Source organism: Myxine glutinosa, chromosome 2 (assembly GCF_964187855.1).
Source record: "Myxine glutinosa chromosome 2, kmMyxGlut1.1, whole genome shotgun sequence".
NCBI classification, from domain to species: Eukaryota; Metazoa; Chordata; class Myxini; order Myxiniformes; family Myxinidae; genus Myxine; species Myxine glutinosa.
The window spans coordinates 271,896,943-271,915,546 of record NC_136262.1 but is presented as its reverse complement, the minus strand read 5'-3'; the positions used below and the strand labels follow the sequence as shown (position 1 = coordinate 271,915,546).

Here is an 18,604-nt window from a genome sequence, read left to right as displayed (position 1 = left end):
ACTTTTGCAAGAAAAGCAAGGGCACAAGGAGAAAACAATGTATTTTTACATGGATAAAAAGAGTGCAATGTTCAAATCAACACATTGTGTGAGATTTTTTTTAACTCAGTTGAATGATGCTGTGGTTTTCTATTAAAAAGTGTTTTGTATAAAAGATCGAGTAATATATAGAGATATCCAGGGCGTTTCAAAAAGAGTGACACAAATTGAATACGTTTATTTACAAAGAAACAGAAACCTCAGGAACGTGAACCAAACATTTCTTGAAAGCTTATGACGGTATTTTATATCACCGATTGCTATTGCAGTAAGTCACTGCTAGAGATAGTGAGAGCCCAAGGTCTGAAATTGGCATTTACGCAAAATCCTTATAATTGACGTTCTCGATGTATTCAGACAAGCATTGATCCTGAATCCAAAGTTCTGTCCAACTTGCCTGCAGGTCTCAGGTGGTTCTGCCCCCCCCCCCCCTCCCACACCCGCCCCAGAAAATTTTGTTGTGGTTATTGATATGGCACCGTTCAAGTGGAAATGGGCTTCATCATGCGACCACATCAGGTTGATCCAGTTTGGATACCGCTCCATCGTGTCAGTGACCCAACTGCACATATCAAGTCGCCTTCTCATGTCATCTTGACTCAGTTTATGCCTGATATATATATACTAGGGCATTGCCCGTACTATATCTATATCTAAAATTATATCCCCCCCCTCTATTTACATGAAATGGTTTGGTCCAAAGCGAACGGCTTGCGAGTGGTGACAATCCCCCCCCTCTATTTACATGCAATGGTTCGGTCCAAAGCGAACGGCTTCCGGAGTTTGGTAAAGAAATCGCCATCGCGTACACAAACGCGCAGGAAAGCGAATGAATCGCAAATTCGTTTTTATTAGTTGTAAAACATAGTTTAACGCCAACATAGTTTGCAAACGTGAAATAAATGAATACGCTCTCAAATGTGCCATCCGAGGCAGAGTGTGCCCGCCACGTTCGGCACACGCGATCGTTCGCTGCTCTCTGATTGGTTGAATCGTTTTTTGGACATAGCTCGGTAAGTAATTGTCCGATTAATATGAAACCTTGAAAAGGCACATCCTCGGGTCCCCAGCAATATACCTGGCAAGTTAAAAGTATATCGGACCCGTGGTTGTCGAGAAACAGCGGTCACAGACAAACGTACAAACGTACAAACGTACAGACAGAGATTACTGGAATTATAGATATATATATATATATATATATATATATATATATATATATATATATATATATATATATATATATATATATATATATATATATATATGTATATATATATATATATATATATATATATATATATATATGTATATATATATATATATATATACACAGACTTGGCATTTAATATGGAATATTTTTTTTGTGGGGGTGAACTTACTTTTCAAGATGTCTTAGAACCAAAAGTTCATTGGAATTATGTTGAAATTATTCTAGATTTTGTTAATGTGACCTTTAAAAGAAACAAAAACCACATTTGACATTTCAAAACAAATAAATTGATCCTTGAAAGTGATGTAAACTGATATCGAACTCAATTCATGGACAGTACTGTGTTAAACTTCTGTACGTTTTCCAGAAGTATCTCTTTATTTTGCACATTAGCCAGAATTTTTTTTAACAAAAACAAAAGTTAAATTATGACAGATTACGGACAGTAAAATTACAGTTCATTTACTTCGTGTAACCCCCACGAGCATTCAGGAGAGCACGTTCACGTTGAGGCATGCTGTTCACGAGATTTGCCAAGGTTTGGACAGGAATCGCTTGCCATGCAGTGACAATAGCCTGCTGCAATTCACGCACAGAGGCTGCTGGACCAAGTAGTCGATTTGACTCATTAATTCTGCCCACAAGTTCTCTATCGGATACATATCCGGGGACATGGCAGGCCGCTCCATATGCTCTACACCACGGTCAGCAAGAAAGTGTTGGATCATGCGAGCACGATGAGGCCGTGCATTGTCATCTTGGAAGACAAAGTTTCCTCAAAAGGATGCACGAGCAAATGGAAGCAATGTTGCTTCCAGAATGGCCCTGTACTTGAACTGGTTCAGGTTTCCATTCAGAACAACCAGGTCAGTTTTGCCCCCTGCATGAAAAGCAGCCCAAACGGTCACCCCACCACCTCCAGCTTGGACTCTTGGCACTATACAATCTTTGTTGTATACTCTTGGCACGATACAAATGTGTTCCATTTAATATGGAATATTTTTTTTCCATATTCAAATATTCCATATTAAATGCAAAGTCTGTATATATATATATATATATATATATATATATATATATATATACACAGACTTGGCATTTAATATGGAATATTTTTTTTTTCTTGACGGGTTTACTTTCTTAACTCAGTATGTCAATCTGGTGAGTTTCTTTTACACTTTGGTGATTTATTTGTTGAAAGAACCATGTCACATTGTCTGTCGCAGCAAGAAGTCAACAACAGGATTATATCACAGGTGGCGTGGCAAAATGTACGGACACTCGGACAGGTGCATTTGATGATTGGCTTCACAGTCGGGTATAAGTAGATGAGAAATGTTGCTTCTGGGACACCCCAAATCCCCATTCACTTACATGTTAATTTTCCTCTCTCCTCATTGCCCCTAAACACCTCTATTTCTCGCACCCTGTTCTTTACGAACCTTCTAACCTTTTGACATGCTATCCTTATTCATTAGACCACTCAAACAATGGTCCTTCTGTGTGAACCCCTGTTCTTTATGAACCTTTTGTCTATAGCACCTATCCTTAATGTTGTTCATTAGACCACTCAAACAATGGTCCTTCTAGACTTGTGGACCTGTGATCCTTCTGACCTTATGGACCTTTTAACCTTTTGCTCTTAATATCATCTGGTGAATCATCTTTGACCCACTCAAACAACGACCCTACAAATATTTGTTTATGTGTGGGAAATAATTTAATTCTCCTACAACTTCCATCACCATCTAATACATTAACAAAGAATATGTTTGAGTTTGGTTCTTTATCAAGATATTTTAACTGAGCTGAGATAAAATGATAAACCTCCCTCAATGTTCTCGTCTGAGTGCCACCTGTGCCACACACCATTTTTAAATTAAAGTATATATTTTTTCTGACAACCATCAAAGTTTTCCGTCCACTCAAAAATATTTCCATCTTTTTTACCCAACTCACCGGTATTTAAATTAATTCTCTTATTTGTTTTGTGAACTTTTTTACCAGTTGCCTCTTCAATTATACCTATTTGATATTTTTCACATTCGTTATGTTTTCCATTTATATACCAAGGTTGATTACACCTCCACTCTTTAGTCTGGTTGATACTTGGTTCTATCATTTATATATTCATAAAAAAGGCGGCGGTAGGCCCTTAAAATCCCTAACCCCATTATCTTATCACTTATATATATCTTATCACTTATATATCTTATCACTTATATATATCTTATCACTTATGTACATCTTATCACTTATATATTTTATCACTTATATATATCTTATCACTTATATATATCTTATCACTTATGTATATCTTATCACTTATATATATCTTATCACATATATATCTTATCACTTATATACTTATATACTTATATAACCATAAGGGAGACTATCAATTCCATTTTCTAAAATAAACCTCTTATCATCAAAAGCTCCTAATGCTTTCTTATTTATCTCTTCTGTATATAATTGATGTTTATAACTTCTTATTCCATTAATCTTTCTAAACTCTTCTTTCTTTGTTGTTAAACAGTTATAATAATCCTTAAAGTTTATTGTTTCTTTAATAACATTTTTCTTTATACCTTTTAACTTCTTATCAGTCTTTTCAATGTTATTCACAATGTATTTATAAGCATAAGCCTTTGACCTCAATCCCACAAATTCACTCATGACATTTCCTCCTAATTCATCCTTGAACTTTCCAATCACCTTTTTATTTTTAGAGGAGAACAACTCACTCTCTGGACTATAATTACTCGTGTCATAGATATTAATGTCCCTTTTCATGTCTGAATAAACATCGTTAGTATTAATTTTCAAAATAAAACTATCTGTATCCATATACAACTCCTACAACTCCTACAACTTCTTTATAATACAGTTATTATAAAAGTAATCATACATTAATGACTTTGATAAATCAAGAATTGATGTTCCAATATAAATAGGTTTGTCCATTTCAATACTCTCTTTAATCAAATGGATCGCACAAAAGTTCTCAGTAAACACCTCAGCTCGAGTAAAACTCGGTCTATTAATTAATTTTGATGCTTGTTCCCAAGATGTTGCTAGTCTGATATTTTGTCTTTTCCTCACATTCTCCATAGTCTTACCAAACACCACATTATTCATCAATTTATAAAAGTCTTTCTCAAAATCTGTTTTTGACTCTGTTCTTCTTTGTGTATTAAAATCAATGTACCCCTTTAACCAATGACTTTGATTTAACTTTAGAACCCTATGGATCTTCTCTACTCTTAGACCTTTTGATAAATATTGTCGCAAATTTATTTGGTGTAGAACATAATTTTTCTTGTTATATAATGTAGTAAGTAATTTTTCTGTTGATTCACCGATATCAAACGATCGTTGATAATCACTCAACCATTCTTTCTTTGGACTTTCTTTCTCACAAGCAAATGGGAGATCTTTGTGTAGGTTATGGAGTTCCTCTGGATATTTCAAATCAACTTCAAAATAATAACCAACTTTTTCTTTATCCAATTCTTTTTGTGTAGAGATACATACATCTTGTAAAACCTTTTTGTCGTCTTTTTCCTTTACCCATCTAAGTTTTCCATAAGGAAGAGCCTGAGACATTGCCCAGCCATACAGGTTGTTTGCGTCATAGTACATCAAGTAAGAACTCTCTTTCGTTGAATCATAATTTGGAAGATTTGTTATTTGCTTTTGCATATCTACTCGAGCAGACTTGTGAAATTCCACCTCTTTTTGCCTTTTCAATCATCAAAAGCATATCAACATCGGTTATCAAATCCAAAGCTTGTTTTGTCATTTTCAACATCGCACTCCAAGCCAATCCAGGTGCTGTGTAGTAGTGAGCAGGATCCAATCCATATCCAGTGCGACAAACAGATCTAAAGGCTTCAAATACATCGGCCAATAAAAGCACATCAGTTTTGAGATACAAATCGTGATACTCACCAAGATTCTTGATGTTATATTTTTCCCAAACATTTTGTGCATGTGCATAATCTTTATCAGATATATGACTGTTGTTTAATTTGTTATAGAAATTTTCTTTTAAAGGAAGTTGTGTTTCATTGAATCTCTCAAATGAGTCCATATAGTCATAGGGGTAAATTCCCTTTTGTGTTAATAAATCTTTATCTGAAAAATACTCTGAAAGACATGGAAACTCTTTTAGATTTTGAATCAAGTTAGCCAATGGACTTGCCATGAATTTAAGTGTATCAAGAAATCTGATATGAGTAATAGGAGATGTGTGAATTGTTTTTGTGAATGAAATGTATTTCTGATCCATGTTAGGAATTGCTGAAATGTGTCCAGATGTCTTTGAAAGTTCATTAATAAATAGATGCGTGTCATAATGAGCATTGTTATGAAGAAAGACAGGAATGAAAGAGGGGAGTTTATAATTAATATTACAACTTTGATGAGCCGGACCTCTATATTTACCAGTGAGATGACAATGATCTCTAACCTTTAAACCTTTACCAATTTTTTCCTCACAAATATGACAGACATTGTTTTTTCTATATTCCCTTTTCTCCTCACTCGTCAAGGACATTGGTTTATTGGTTTCTCTCATTATCTTGGTTAATCGAACACAGTCTTTTTCTAGTCGTTTCACAAACTCCTCTGGGGTATTTGAGCCTCTATACACCTCTAACTTGTTATATTCACCACCACCGGATGATTTGATATAATAACAAAAACCACAAGGAGTATGTTTTTGATATTTATTTGTGTATGATTCTTTTGGATCTGGAGAAGCAGTATCAATTTTTTCTGGAATACTTTCAAAATCAGCATATATTACAAACAGATGTTTGATTGTTTTCTTTTCATCTTTGAATGTGATCTTTGAGCCTTTTTTAGGCATATTGATTGCCGTTGATTTATGTTCACCACAATAATTTGAATGTTTATCTAATCTTTCTTGTGTATGGAAGAAGTTAAGACAATGCAAACAAATATATATTTTATTTGTTATTTTACATACTTGTGGTTTTATTAATTTAGCAATATCTTTGATGTATATATAATGTGAATTTTCCTCTGAATTAAAATATAGAAGATTAATATGAGTTTGTTTACAATTGTCAGAAAGCTTTAAAACCTGAATGTTGTTTGTTTCTGTTAGACCATAAACATTAACTGATAAATTATTCAACTTTTCAAATTTAGGAATATCATTTAAAGCCATATGAAACTTTAGATCTTTCGTATTTAATGTATTCTCATATTTTTTATAATGAGATACTCTTTCATCATGAAAATGTGGAGGATGTAAGTGTGCTAGAATAGACCAGAGAAAACATTTATTGTCTTTATTTTTGATATTGATAACTGCTTTTCTATTTTTGATAACACTGGGTAAATCAATGTAAGAAGAAGCTTTTAGAGGATCTGATTTAAGAATATGAATGTCTATGTAAATAATTTTTCCTATATTGAATCCACTTCCTACGATTGAATTATCCACATCTTGCTCTTGTTTAATAAGTTCATCATAGACTCCTGATGTTTTAAAATCTTGATATGAAGATATAAAGTGTGGCTCAGTTCTCATGTATGGTGTATCTATAACTCCTTCGTCCTTTGTCATTTCTAATTTTACTCCCATATAAAATTTAAGTGGTTTCATTTATTTTAGTGTTTTTTCAATCAACGTTTGAACAGCAGGTTTAACTATTTCTACAGCATCAACTATAGACTCTGGTTCAGGAGGTTTGAAGTTAGACTCTTATTTTAATATGTCCTTTGAATGCGCCAAAATTGAATGCGCCATCAGAGTTTTTAGTTGTGATAAAATTTGATAAATGTTGATTTGTTTTAAGATGTATTTCGAAGCCTTTCTTGAGGATATTTTTATTACAGGCAGAACAGTGTTTTGTTTCCTTCTGAATAGGAGATAGTAGGTGAAGTAGATTAAATGTGTGTTTGTTAGTTTTAAGGTGTCTTTTGTATTGTTTATATTCTTGTTCACAAATGTCGCAATACGTTGCTTTGATCATATTTATATAGCAAAATTATACTTAAAGTAAAACACCTTTTTAGAGGCTTTTTTAAAGATGAAACTGTGCTTAAAGTAAAACACTTATAGAAGAAAGTGCCTTTTTACAGGCTTTTTATATATGAAACTATACTTAAACTAAAACACTTTTTCACTCAGAATCATCTGAGTCATAACTATCACATGAATACTCAGAATCATACTCAGTCATCAATAAAGCTACTCTCATAACTATCATTTGAGCACAAACTATTAGCATCATAACTATCATCTGAGTTCAATGAAATACTATCATCACTATCGTCCGAGTTCAATAAAATAGTAAAATCTTCACTGCTGTAATGACTCATATTTAATTAGCAGGAAAAATATTCCCATCAATATCTATATACTTTCTTTCATTAACAGATTCAATCTCTACATTTTTAATATCAAAAGTTATCTTTAAATAATCTCTAACTATCATAGAACGAAATGACATTTCACCAGAAATATTAACATCATTCATTTTACTTAGATCTACACCCTTTGGATTATTAAAGTAAATACAAATTTCTCCACGAGTATTGTTGATGGTCTTATCATTCTTTTTCAAAGTATCGCGATCGATCACTTTTTCAAGCTTTGAATAAATTGCCAGGAGTAGAGGAGAAACTTTTGTTAGATTTACTTTAATGGATGTCTTTCCAGGTATAGTTAGAGCTTTTCCTTTAAATGAAATAGAGGGGCTCATGTTATTTTCCATAACTTGTTTTACCCAAAAATTCCCATATTTATCTTTGTTCAATTTAACATCTTTAACATATTTTTCTATATCTTTCACCGAAGTAGAGATTGATTGAAATTTGTCTTTTGTGCTTTGAAACATCGTATTTATTAATGAATAAACTTGCGTTTAGTTTAAGTAAAAATTTACCATATAAATATGATAAGTTATGAAGGATATTTAGAATTTCCAGACTCTCCATATGATAAATTAGAGAATTGTCTGGCTTGTGATAGAATAGGGCTTAATAATGAGGGTTCATCTAAACAATGTATTTTCTGTGATTTAATTTTAATTAATGATAATAAAAAATATTAAAATATATATAACTCTTTTAAATTAGAACCAAAAATGAATTACTTTACAAGATTAATAAGAGAGATGAATGTTAAGTATTGTGATGATAATACACCATTTCTTTCAAGGGAAGAGACTATTTGTATTGAGGAAATGTATAAGGGTTTAATGATATTTATTATTCAAAATAATTTTAATGGAAATGTTAATACAAGATACTATATAAATAAAATAATGAATTATTTTGAAATTAAACCCGAACTCAGGATAAAATATAGTTTCTAAAATAGCTCAAAAAAAGTTAGATGACTTGTTTTCCAAATATATAAATGAATGATTTTTTACCCGTTTGGGAAAATAAGATAAAATTTAATAACCATAAAAACATTCCAAATTCATTGAGATGTCTAATAGTTGGTTCAAGCGGATGTGGAAAAACCTGTTTACTTTTAAAGATGCTCCTTGGTCCTAATTTTTTAGATTATGATAATTTAATAATTTTTACAAAGTCAAGTTTTCAACCCGAGTATCAACTACTCTCACAGGGTTTTAATGCGGGTCTTAAAAAGGAAGACATTATCGGTTTATTTAAACTTCAAAACAAACTAAATGATTATAATATTGAAGATATAATACAATTATTTTGTGATACACAGAAATCAAAATCGAAACCAAAACCCATAACTTGTATTCTCAGTGATAATACGGATGATATACCTTCACCTCAAGATTTAGATAAATCAAAAAAGAACCTCGTCATCTTTGATGATTGTGTTAATGAGAGAAACCAAACAGTAATGGATAGCTACTATACAAGAGGGAGACATTCTTCTTGTAATTGTATTTATCTTAGTCAGTCATATTTTCATGAAAAGCGCTCAATAAGAAACAATGCTAATACTTTTATTTTATTTAAATTAAATTCAATAGATGTAAATAATTTTTGGAGAGATAATTGCTCTACGTTAGGTAGTAAAAAAGAATTTGAAAATTATATGAAACACGATTGAAAAATATAAATATATTGTTGTGAAACAAGATGAGATACTAACTGATATTTTACACACATAAATGACAACAATTATTATTAATCGTGTGGGTAAATCTGCTTCAGGAAAGAACTTTCATAAATCTAAACTCTTGAATAGTAAAAATGAAAAGATTGTAAGTTTTTTTTAAAAACACCCGATGATTCGTTTTGTAGGTACTACAACCAGAGCAATGCGACCAGAAGTAGAAGGGAAAGATTATTACTACATTTCAATGGAGGAACATATGCGATTGAGGAACAAAGGTCAAATATTTGAGGAGGTCTCTCTTGGTTCTACAAAATATTCACATTGTAAGAGTGAGTTAAATAAAGTAAAATCTAATGGTCTTGGGATTATAGAAACTAATCCTGAAGGAATGAGACAAATTATTAAACATTTGCGTGGTGATGGAGTTAAGATTTTATCAATCGGTTTTGATATCGATGAGGAGACTCAATGCAAACGTATGAAAAGCAGAGATACAAGTATTAGTGAAGAAGAAATAACAACTCGTATTAATACCAATAAAGAATTTGATGAAATATTTAAAGAAAAGGATTTATTTCAACACATTTACTATAATGACGAAGAAAAGGAAAATTTTCCCATTAACCTTTACAATTCATTAAATGATATTTTTCAATAAATAAATACAGAAGATGAATACCGAAGAAAGAGCAAGAAAGTTTAACGAACATCAAGAGTTGGTTTCAAAAGTTGTAAAGCAACAGGAAGAGATAAAGAAGAAACGGAGACAGAAATTAACTGGTGAAGAAGCCTTTGAAAGAAAAGAGAAATTTTTTAAACCACTTTTAAAAACTCAACAAACGATTTCACCTCCAGTTCCCACGGTAGAATTTACTCCGAAAAAACTTCAAATGCTCAAAGATTTTAGTCAAATGACAGAGCAAGAACTTGGAGAATTAGAATATGATGATGAAGGATTATTTCGGAAACTGGAGGAGGTAAATCAACCCCCTAATTATGTTGTGGAAGCTCTACAAAACAATGAATATTCAGCAGATTCAAAAACCAGAGCTGGTCTCATTCCAACAGAAGAACCTGGTCTCCAACAGGTCTCATTCCAACAACTATCTTGTGAAAGAAAAGTTATTGAAATTTAATGATAAATTCGTGTTCTTAAGTTCTGCTCAACCAAATGTTGAATTAACTCCAAGATTAATGTTTCTTCTAACAAACTCCGGATTCAGCGGTTCAAAATATTTTGATGAACCACTTGATATGGAAAGAGAGGAAGATAGAGAGTATATTGAGTTGCTAAATGCACTTGATTATGGAGTTTCTGTTGCTGGTAAAAGGAAGAAGAATGAGAAGGAGAAACATATTATTGATGCTTTAAGTAAGCTTGGTTCGGGTGTTAGTTTTCTTCCAAATGACCCAGCACAATTAGTTAATTGGCTATTATTGTTGTTAGGTAGTAAGAAGGCTGGAAACAACAATTGTTTTAATGAATCCTCAGCCATTTTAGATCAGTTGATGAATATGAAAATAATTAATAAATGTCAATACAAAGATATTTTATTAGATATTAAATAAGATGAGAAGCACAATTCTTAGGTTTAATTTCACAACAAGTGATTACACAGCTTCATTCCCTTACCCACTACAACTTGACCCCACAAAAGAATATGAGGCTTCTTTGTTGTCAATGGAGACTTACAATACCCTTTTTAATATCACAGAGAAAAACAACAAGTTTAGTTATAATCCAGGAAGTGGATATAAAACTATAACCGTTTCACCCGGAGCTTACGAGATTTCTCAAATATCTTCAGAAGTCTCTCGCCTTATGAAAGAAAAAGGTGATGAACCAAAAAATATTGTAATAGATATTCAAAAACACACTTCAAAATCAACTATTAAACTTAAAAATAATTATAAAGTTGATTTCATGATTGAAAATTCGTTCAGAGAGCTATTGGGTTTCTCTTCAAAAAAGATTGAAACTAACGGGACGTTTTACAGTGATAATGTCATTCAAATATCCTCTGGTATAAATTCGGTATTAATTCATTGTGATTTGATTGATGGTGCTTATAACGATGGAATAAGAACAAATACAATATTTTCATTCAGCGCATACTCAACACCGATTGGTTATAAATTCAATATGGAACCAAAAAATCTTGTCTATTTACCTGTCAGGAAAAACCATATACAGAGTAAATTTTAGGATAACCGATCAAGATAATCGTATGATCTCCTTTAATGAAGAAATTATATCCATCAGAATTCACCTTCGTGAAGTTTTTTTTGATAAATAAATAATGGTTATTGTGAGAAAACACGAGTTGGGAAAATATAAAATAATTACAGGGGATGGGATGTTCCTTTCACCATACTATAAGGGTGAAGGTATGTTTCTTGGTAGAGGATACTATAAACCAAAGAGACAATGGGGTGTGGGACATCAATTTAGAAATAAAGGAGATGGGATAATTGATACTCTTATGGGTATTGGTTCAACCATTCTTAAACATAAAGACCTAATTGGTTCAACTGCTTCTGCCGTGGGAAAAGTAGCGGGTGCTATAAAGAGTATAAAAGATGCTCAAAAGGAGTCTCATAAATTACAAGCAATCAAAGAAATAAAAAAAGGCAAAACTCAACTGTCTTCACAAGAACGACAAAAAATCATGAAAATACTTGGGTCAGGGTTTCAACGATTTTAATGCCATATAAATACAAGTATGGAAGCGATTGATAGTATCTATGATTTGGATGATACAATTATCATTTCAAACTCCACGAAAAAGGAAGACTATTTTAAGGTAAATGCTATAACAGGAACAGACTGGAATTCAAATGGAACAAAAAGTTTTGAAATAAATAATCAACAAACTTACTTGAATCTCGCTGATAGTTTCTTGCTGTGTAAATTTAAATTCACGAAGGCTGCGAATAACACTAATGCTACACTCGTAAATGATTTTTTCTGGAAAATGTTTGATAGTGTTCGCCTGTATATTGGAACACAAGAGGTTGAAGCGGTTGATTAGGTCTCTGCTACATCTGAAATGATGAAATTTACACTATATTCGTTTAGTGATAGAATGGGTAAGGGATCTGTTGAAGGTTTTATTCCTGATATGTCAACGGGAACAAATGCTGACCCTGGTTATAGTCAAAGGAAGTCAATGTATAATGATGAAACAAAAGTAGAGAATAGTTTTACCGTAGCGGTACCTCTGAAAGGTATATTTGGATTTTGTGATTATGATAAAGTTTTGTATGGTCTTAAAATTAGATTTCAACTACAAAGGAATGATAATGTAAATAGGTTGCTTTTTGGGGCTGAAAATGCTTTTGGCGACAATAATAAATTTGTTATTAATGATTTGTGTTGGTATATCAGTGAATATACTCCTAATCTTAAAACGGAAGAGATGTTAAATAAAAGACTTAACTCAAAGACCCCACTAAATGTATCATACCTTAAAAGAAGATGTCAACACGTTAAACTGGAACACACTACCTACACTTGGAATTTAGGTGTTCTTCAAGGAAAGCCACGATACCTCTGGCTCATTTTTTTTTTAAACAGATGGAGAGGACGGTACTAATAAGAATAATGCGCTGTGTGATAATGCTAAGGTGAAACAACTTCGGGTTTCTCTTGATGGAACATTTTATCCGCGAGATAGATTGGAAATTGATTGGGAAAAAAATGATTATGCGGAAGCCTATAAGTCTTACCAAAAGGTGTGTGAAAGTAATGGTAATAATAACCCTATTTTGGATATGGTTGCGTTTCAAAAACTTTATACAATCTACACAATTGACCTGAGTTCTCAAAAAGAAACTATAAAGACTAATAGAGTGGACACTTCTCTATACATTGAAAGAGGGGAGCGTGAAGAGGTTAATACATATTGTTTGCTTTTGGAAGAAACAAAATTACAGATTAATACAGATAATGGTGTTATGATTAATATCACATAGGTTTTTTCTCATAAATAAATGGTAGGGGTATATGTTAATCAAATCAATCTTAATAAATTAACATCTTGTATTCAAAATCAAAAGCCTCGTATTATTAATGTTAATACAATTCAAAGAAAAGGAGCTGTAAGAATTGATGTTTTACTCACACACACACAAGTAAAAACACTAAATGATACTGGTTCACTTAAAATTAAAATGACAAAACCTATGTTAAAGAAATATTCAATAGACGAGTCAAGAGGAGGATTTCTCCCGTTTCTAATTCCTTTATTTGCTGGTTTAAGTGCGGCGGGAGCATTGACTGGTGGTATTTCAGCAGCGGTAAAAACTGATAACGAAAGGAAGGCTCAACTAAAAGCTCAAAAAGAATTGGAAAGACATAACAAGGAGTTGGAGAAACAAATTAGTGGAAGTGGTGTAATTGTAGATTTTGCTCAAAAACTTGAAAGTCTACCTGAAAAAGCTAGATTGTTGGTTGGAGATATGCTTTCCTCTATCGCTCAAGCGGGTGTTAAACTAACTAAACGGGGTCATGGATTGTATCTTTCTCATAAATAAATGGATAAATGGTTTAAACAATTTGGAAAGAATACAACGTCAAATATAGAACTAGCTAAGTATTGTAAAAAACTAAAAATTGATAACGTGGTAATCTGTATGAGAGATGAATGAACAAAGTTGTCCAAGAATACAAAAAATATTATTATGAATTTAGACACAGAATGGTTCTCATTGGGTTTGTATTCATAATAGTCAGGATAAATATTATTTTGATAGTTATGGTATGCCACCACCTTTTGAAGTAATACAATTCTTACAGAATGGTGTTTATCAAACATTTCAAGTTCAAGAAATTAATTCGAAATGTTGTGGTCAATTATGTTTATATGTATTATTTCAACTCAACAATAATGAAAATTTTTATGATGTCATTTTTAATCTAATATAAATGACTTATGTTGGAAAAGATGGTTCTATCTTTGGAGAATCCTCTCAGGATATTGATTTATCAAATTATTATACAAAGGCACAGGCTGAACGACAAAAATATAGTACAAGTAAAAATATTAATATGAAGAATACTTATAAATTAATCAATTATCCAAACCCTACAGATGCGAATGACTTAATTAGATTCAGTGATTTATCACAATATATATTTTTAAAGAAAACAGCATGTTTTGTTAAACAAGTAAAATTTACAACCACAACACCTGGTTATACTGACCATACACCTTTCCTCATTGAATTTAACTACCTGCTTACAATTGAATTTTATAAAGGACATATAGTTAATAATAATAATAATGCATTTATTTTATATAGCGCTTTTCAGGAAGCCCAAAGACGCTTTGACAGAGTGCAAAACATAATGCATAGCAAAACATAAAGACAATTGCAAAAAAAGAAGAATCAATAGGGAAATATTCAAAGCACAAAGGAGGGAGAAGGAGAGGAGATAGTCAGGGGTTAGATGCTGTGGGTTAAATGTTGAATGCAGTGTTGAACAGGTGGGTCTTGAGTGATGTTTTGAATGTGGTGAGTGAGGAGGAGTCTCTGATGGTGTGAGGTAGCGAGTTCCAGAGGGTGGGAGCAGCGATGGAGAAGGCCCTGTCCCCCCAGGATCTAAATTTGGTCCGGATGGGGGGGGGGTCAGGAGGTTGGTACCAGCAGAGCGGAGGTTGCGGGTGGGAGTGTGTCTGGAGAGGAGGTCAGCCAGGTTAATATGTGAATTAATAAATGGGGGTATGATATGCCTGATTTAGGGTATAATTGGTATTTTTCAATAAACTTAGAAGACCTACATGATTTGAATCAGTCTCGTAAAGAAGAATATAATCCGCTTGGTGAGGATAAGGATTTATGTGGAAGTACAATTAGTAAACAACAAATACATGATTTTAAGAAAAGAAAAATATATGATAGTATAGCGATGGTTAGCATGACAAAGAAGGAAGGTAATGAGATAAGGATAGAAAGCCGAGGAATACAAACCGATTTTGTAGTGAGAAGATGGGGTGGTATTACCTGTCATAATATTAATCTCACATATATTTCTGATACATAAATGGCAGGAAAAGGACTACAAGAGAATTATAATTTTTGTATTCAGTGATACCTACAAGAAAAGGGTGCTCGGTATTACATACCTTATGATTTGGAGCATATACATGGAAATTTTGTCATTAAAAACTGGCCTTATACTGATATTGCTAAACCCACAAATAGAGACTTGTTTAAAATATTAAATAAAAATGAACTTCTCAAAGTTATGAAATATAAAACTCTTTTAGAAATCATCAACAAATCTTATTGGTATCCTATTATGAGAAAAATAATTATTGATACAAGAATATCTCAAAATCCAGATGAGTATATGTATAATATTCTTTGGGGTTCAAACTCAAGGGTAGCAAGGGATGAGGAAGGAGTTGAAGAAGAGAAGGAGGAAAGAGAGAAAAAGGAGAAGGAGGAAAGGGAGAAAAAGGAGAAGGAGAAAAAGGAGAAGGAGGAAAGGGAGAAAAAGGAGGAGGAAAGGGAGAAAAAGGAGAAGGAGGAAAGGGAGAAAAAGGAGAAGGAGGAAAGGGAGAAAAAGGAGGAGGAGAAGGATGAAAGGGAGAAAAAGGAGAAGGAGGAAAGGGAGAAAATGGAGGAGAAAAGAGAGAAAAAGGAGAGGGAGAAAAGGGAGAAGGAGGAGGGGGAGCAAAGAGACAACAACACACACAACATGCATTTTAAGGCCATGTTCCCTGCTAGAGCGGGGGTTAGCCTAGAGCGGAGCAAAGAGAGAGGGAGGAAAAATATAAAAAGATGGAAATCAGTGAGATTCGTAAAAGATTGAGTGTATTACAGCAAATAAATCAATCTCAACGCACTGAAGAGGAAAATAAAGAATTAATGACTCTTACTAAGATAATGATTTTAAAAATAACGATGTCAATGTCTTCAATTTCAGGGAGGAGATTTAAACGAGAAAGTGAAGAAGAAGAAGAAGGAAAAGGTCATATAGTTGATGATGTTGGTGTTATTGACTTTAGTTAGTTTTTATTTGTAAATAAATGGAGGAGAGAGTGAAGGCATTCCTAAGGATTCTTTATGTTTTAAAAACAAGTGAATCCTCTTGGATTGCGCTGAGGTTCGGGCATGGAATTTCTAGGAGGAAGTATAATTTGTATGCAATGAAAGTACATGTAATATGGGATCGAGTAAGATTTGACATATCCACTTTTGTTATTGGGCCGAATCTCGCGCTTCACCAGTGCGCGTGCGCGAATTTACGTCACGTCGGCAGCGAGAAGGGGTTCCCCAACACGAACCAATCAGGAACTGCCACGTCACACTTATATGATCTCAGAATTCCTGTGACAGGAATTTGCGTTACACTGGCTGGAAGTCATTCGCTAGAGGCGCTTCCTCAGCGCTAATAAAGATTGAAATGTATATGTTGAAAACCAAAAAGGTTTTGATACTCTGTCGGAATTTTTCTGATAAATAAATATGAGTTATTGTCTCAAATGTAAAAAGAAAACTAAATCTAAAAATATCTCTTATGTTAAAGCTAAAAATAATAGAGTTTATCAAAAAGGAATATGTCAAGTGTGTGGCTCTAAAAAGTGCCAATTCATCTCTCCTAAAAGTGGAGGAGACATACAAAAGTTTCTGTCAGGAAGTAAATTTACAACAACTGGAATTCCAGGGGAATTACACCTTCCAGGGTATTCTTTCTGTGGTCCAGGAACAAACTTGGATAAAAGATTAGATGAGGCTGACAATCCTAAACCTTGGTCTAAACCTATAAATAGGGTTTATCAGAGAAATGTTGGGTTGATGAAGTGTGTATGAAGCATGATATTGCTTATGGGAATACTGTAGCGGCTACCGCTGGGTTTTCACAATCGCCTTGCACCTATCAAGGACGCGGAGCGATCACCATGCTGGGCTCGTCCAGGACGCCCGGGCAGGCCCGCGCTCAACTTGCCAGGCCTCGGTCGGGACACCCGGGCATGCCCGGGCAGGCTCGCCCTCAACTTGCCAGGCCGCAGCCAGGACGCTCGGCCACGCCCCCTCTCGCCTTTCCTGGGCAAACGCTCCGGGACAATGTGTGTATATATATTGCTGCCCGATAAACGGGCTTTTCAGAGTACCTGAGTGTTTTGTTTGAATAAAGCAACTCGGACGAATTCCAGCTTTTTGTCGCGTCCATTCTTCCGATCGACGTGGGAGCCCGAGCTCCTTCAATACCACTATATTGGATGAAAAACATAAAGCAGACAGAGAAATGTTGTATAATTTGTCTTTGATACGAAATCCTATGTTGAGAGAGAAAGTTGATAGGTTTATTGTAAAAAGAAATGATAAGTGCTAAATTGAAACTTGGTCTTGGTTATTCCTCAAAAAACTATTAGGCTCTAATGATGTCATCAAGACTGAGGAGCTTTTGGCTGAAGAATTACACAAACCTATAATCACCAAGTTTAAAAGAAGGAAGGTTTATTCCAAAGACACTGACCACATATGGTCTGCTGATTTAATCGAACTAAATAATGATAAGGGATACAGGTATGCTTTAACCGTTATTGATTTGAGGAGTAGATTTGCTTGGGTTGTTCCTTTAAAAAATAAAAAGGGTGATACTTTAATGTTAGCCTTCCAACAAATATTTAATAAAAGTCATAGAAAACCAAAGAAGTTATGGACTGACGAGGGAACAGAGTTCTATAACAAAATATTTATGAAATTTCTAAAGGGGGAGGGTATTAAATTATACAGCACCTTTAATGAAGGAAAAGCAGTTGCTATTGAGCGTTTTAATCGTACTTTGAAAGAGAAATTATATAAAAAATTCACACAACTCGGTTCTCAACAATGGGTGTATTTAATCCAGAATATTGTCGATAATTACAATAATACAGTTCATTCATCAACAAAATCAAAACCATCAGAAACATTTACAAAATTAGAATATGAAAAGCAGATTAATTTGAGAAAACCCAAGTTCAAAGTTGGTGATATGGTAAGAATATACAAATGGAAAAGCCATTTTGAAAAAGGTTATACAAAGAGGTGGACTAATGAATTATTTAAAATTGTTGATATAATGGATACAGTCCCTTGGACTTACAAATTATATGATATGAATGGGGAAGAAATATTAGGGGCATTTTATTCACAAGAATTACAAAAAACAAAGCTAATAATTCATTAAAACATTTCTATTCACCCCACCCAGATTAGCTAATTTAATTAGTGGTAATAAAAAAAAATTAAATAAATAAAAATCA

At 33.3% G+C, this 18,604-nt stretch overlaps 1 protein-coding gene across 1 annotated transcript in view; it reads right to left on the bottom strand.

Moving 5' to 3' along the window:
• LOC137420542 (WD repeat-containing protein 1) overlaps positions 1-18,604 on the bottom strand; it is a 185,664-nt gene that overhangs the window by 74,273 nt on the left and 92,787 nt on the right. The window lies entirely within an intron of this gene.